The following is a 4562-nucleotide window of genomic DNA, read 5'->3' as shown; positions in this document are numbered from 1 at the left end:
GATATCAAATCATACATATAAGAATTCAGAGAAGAATCAAATATTGTTCGTAGATAATCTTGATCATAAACCCACAATTCATCAGATCTCGACAAACACACCACAAAAAGTATTACATAGAATAGATCTCTAAGAAAATCGATGAGAACTTTGTATTGAGATCCAAAGAGAGAGAAGAAGCCATCTAGCTAATAACTATGGACCCGAAGGTCTGTGGTAAAGTACTCACACATCATCGGAGAGGCTCACGAGGGGTCCATGAGGGTGGGGGGCGCGCCTACCCCCTGGGCGTGCCTCCCTACCTCGTGGCCGCCTCGTTGCTTCCTTGACGTCCACTCCAAGTCTCCTGGATTGCGTTTGTTCCAAAAACTATCCTCGCAAAGGTTTCATTCCGTTTGGACTCCGTTTGATATTCCTTTTCTGCGAAACACTGAAATAGGCAAAGCAATTTGCACTGGGCCTCCGGTTAGTAGGTTAGTCCCAAAAATAATATAAAAGTGTATAATAAAGCCCATTAAACATCCAAAACAGATAATATAATAGCATGGAACAATAAAAAATTATAGATACGTTGGAGACGTATCAAGCATCCCCAAGCTTAATTCCTGCTCGTGCTCGAGTAGGTAAATGATAAAAACAGAATTTTTGATCTGGAATGCTACCTAGCATAATTCTCAATGTAATTTCTTTATTGTGGCATGAATGTTCAGATCCGAAAGATTCAAGACAAAAGTTTAATATTGACATAAAAATAATAATACTTCAAGCATACTAATAAATCAATCATGTCTTCTCAAAATAACATGGCCAAAGAAAGTTATCCCTACAAAATCATATAGTCTGGCTATGCTCTATCTTCATCGCACAAAATATTTAAATCATGCACAACCCCGATGACAAGCCAAGCAATTGTTTCATACTTTTGATGTTCTGGTGACAACCATTCCAAGCGGGGCCTTAGTTATTTCTGGTGACAAACCTACTTCATATTGATTTAACCCTGTCCAGCTAATGTGCTGTTTGCATACATGTAACATGGCTAATTGGCATCCAACTATGGCAGGAGCATCGACAGTCATGGTAATCTTCATAGCAAGCATCTTCTTCCCAGCAGTGGGAACACTTGCCCGAGCCTCTTCTGGACACTCCATGTCGTCACCAGCTTGCCCTGACAAGTGTGGCGACGTATCCATCCCATACCCCTTTGGGATTGGCGCGCACTGTGCTGCAATCAGCCTCAACAGCTACTTCAACCTCAGACTGCGACAGCATGGTCGATCCACCAAGGCCAACTGTTGGTGATCCGAATGTAGCAGCTGAGATCGCCGACATCTCACTGAAGAATGGCGAGATGCACCTATACAGCCCCGTCAACCAGATCTACTTCACGTCGAACACCACATTCACCAAGTTCACCACAGGGTACGATCTGAAGCACACACCCTTCCTCCCGTCACCGTCACGCAACCGTTTCACAGTCATTGGCTGCAACACCCTTGGGCTCATCACCGGCTACAAAGAAACCGCAGGCCAGTATGTGACTGGTTGCTACTCGAACTGCGAGGGCATCAACAACACGTCTGAGGGCGCGCCATGCAATGGGATGGGCTGCTGTGAGGTTGCCACCCCCACCAACCTCACCTCCTTGGAGATCAAATTTGAGATGACACAGAGCAGGGTATGGAGCTTCAACCCATGTTTCTATGCCATGGTGGCTGAGGTTGGGTGGTACACCTTCAGGCAGCAGGACCTTGCCGGCACTCTTGGGTTCATTGATGGTCGAGCTAAGAGAGGTGCTGCCGTTGTTGTCGACTGGGCCATTAGGAATGGCTCATGCCCGGAGAAGGGGAAAGACACACCTACTGACTATGCTTGCATCAGTACAAACAGCTATTGCATGGCCGCGAACAATGGTCCAGGATACTTATGCCAATGCTCCGGAGGATATGAGGGCAATCCTTATCTTCTGACTGGCTGTCAAGGTTAAGTATTTACTTTAGTTTAACTTCTCTAGATTTCCATGGATATTACACTGAAAACAGATGGAACTATAAACAATACGCAGTGTTAGTTAAACCCAGATACACTTTCACAAAACATCTATATGAAGACTTTCCAATATATGGGTTGCGATTTTACCTCATGTAGCTTTGATTTACACCACACCATCACAGAGAACTGGCAAGCAAAAAAAATCTGATGTAAGTTGCTAATGCACGGTGTAATATTAATTTCAAAGATGTTATGTGAAGCATAGTTGCAGCATTGCATATTGAATTGAAAACATGGATTCATTACTTCCTGAATCTTTCTTTAGCCAACATGCAAATGCAATAGTGAAAGCATAGTGAATTCATGTTTCAGATTTACTCTTCTGAGTAGATGTTTCCAATGTTATCTTCAGACATAGACGAGTGCACATTGCGTAAGCAGGACCCCAAGTATGAAGATTTGTATCCATGCAGACAAGGGGTCTGTAACAACACACCCGGGAACTACTCTTGCATATGCAAGAGAGGAACACGACCTGATGGTACAAAATTTGGATGCCGACCTCTGTTGTCTTCAGATCAAAAATTGGTCATTGGTACGCATCATTTATTCAAACAGTGAATCCCTTTTCATACGTTTATTTACATTAACAGATGCATTGTAAAAACTAACATTCATGTAACAATGAAAACATATTACTTATACAATCAAAAGAAAATAGTGAGCTCAAAATTTGTTATAGAAATATATTAGTGTTAGTTTCTGAAAAATATACATTTGCAGGGCTCAGTATTTCTGCAACTTCGGTGATGGCCTTAGCATGCTTGCTACTCATGCAATTTCAAATAAAAAGGCACAAGAGGGAGAAAGATGAGTATTTCAGACAAAATGGAGGTCTCAAGTTATATGACGAGATGAGGTCAAAGCAGGTTGACACAATCCGCATACTTACGGAGAAAGAGATAAAGAGAGCCACTGACAACTACAATGAAGGTCGAGTTATTGGATGTGGTGGTCATGGTATGGTCTACAGAGGAACTTTGGATGATCAAAAAGAGGTCGCCATAAAGAAGTCCAAAGCAATCAATGCTGATTGGAGAGAAGAATTTGTCAATGAGATTATAATCTTATCACAAATCAATCACCGAAACATTGTGAGGTTACTAGGCTGTTGTCTGGATGTGGATGTCCCAATGTTGGTCTACGAGTTTGTCTCCCATGGTACTCTATCCCAGTTCCTTCACGGTGCTGATCGTAGATTGCCAATTCCCCTTGCTATTCGCCTGAAGATTGCTACACAGTCAGCAGAAGCTCTAGCTTACTTACATTCATCCACATCTCGCACAATCCTACATGGCGATGTCAAGTCTGCCAACATTCTCTTGGATGACAAGCTCAATGCAAAGGTTGCTGATTTCGGAGCATCAGCACTTAAGTCCATGGATGAAAGTGAGTTCATCATGTTTGTCCATGGAACATTGGGATACCTTGACCCTGAGAGCTTTATCAGCCATCTTCTCACTGAGAAAAGCGATGTATACAGTTTCGGGGTTGTTCTTCTCGAGCTAATGACACGAAAGAGGGCTATATATACCGACAACTTTAATGGAAAGCACTCACTGTCATATAGTTTTCCCTTGATGTTTCATCGGAAGACGCACCACGTTATGCTGGACTCTGAAATTACAGATGACGCGGGTATGGTGGTCCTTGAGAACATGGCTGAACTCGCAGTTCACTGCCTTAGCCAGAGGGGAGATGACAGGCCAACAATGAAGGAAGTTGCAGAGAGACTAGATATGATGAGGAGACTCTATTCGCACGCCACCAGTGCTTGTGAACATAACTGCTTTGCACGTAGTTATGGAGCATCATCTTCAGTGGCTATCCCTTTGGGCGAGACAACACATGGGACCATCGATATGTCTGAGCTGGTTGAAGATCTTGCAAGATGATGTTTGTATTTGATGCGCAGTCAATTCTTTTGTTTGGGATATGCAACACTAAATATTTAACCCGCACATTGTCTTAATAAGTTAGCCAGTTACGGAGCAATAATCCTATCATTTGATTTGACATGCTGGAGAAATCGCCACATACGCCATTGTTTCTTTGGTAGAAGTAGAACACCTATACCATTGTAGTAATTTTGTGGGGAACGAGCTTTGGATGTGTATGGTCCAATTAAGCAGCCTTTGACTGTCAGTATTTTGCTCCAAGTGTCATGTTCTGATGGCTCAAACTAAGTTCAACTGGCATTTCTATAAAAAAAAAAAAGGAACCTTCAGCTGGCAAACTAAGTTGTAGATAGAAATAAAATGCATACTTGGTAAATGAAAACTTCAGCTGGCAAACAACCAATGGTCCTGAAGACAACAGCTATGCAGATAATTAACAATGGAGGATCATCTTCGGTTGTTGTCTCGTTCGACAAGGGAACACACGGGACCACCGACATGTCCGAACTGATTGATGATCTTCCAAGGTGATGTTTGTAATCTTGTATGCACGGTTAGTTCTTTGGTTTGTGGCAACGCAGCTCCTGTTTTGGCCATTTAGCTTGAACTCTG

At 42.7% G+C, this 4562-nt stretch overlaps 1 pseudogene; it reads left to right on the top strand.

Annotated features, from left to right (window-relative positions):
• The first annotated feature begins 1071 nt into the window (after positions 1-1071).
• On the top strand, positions 1072-3947 carry LOC123126110 (wall-associated receptor kinase 5-like; annotated as a pseudogene).
• The last annotated feature ends 615 nt before the right edge of the window (positions 3948-4562 follow it).

Source organism: Triticum aestivum, chromosome 5D (genome assembly GCF_018294505.1).
Source record: "Triticum aestivum cultivar Chinese Spring chromosome 5D, IWGSC CS RefSeq v2.1, whole genome shotgun sequence".
NCBI lineage: Eukaryota > Viridiplantae > Streptophyta > Magnoliopsida > Poales > Poaceae > Triticum > Triticum aestivum.
Note: the sequence above shows the minus strand (reverse complement) of the source record. Positions and strands in the feature narration are given on the sequence as shown.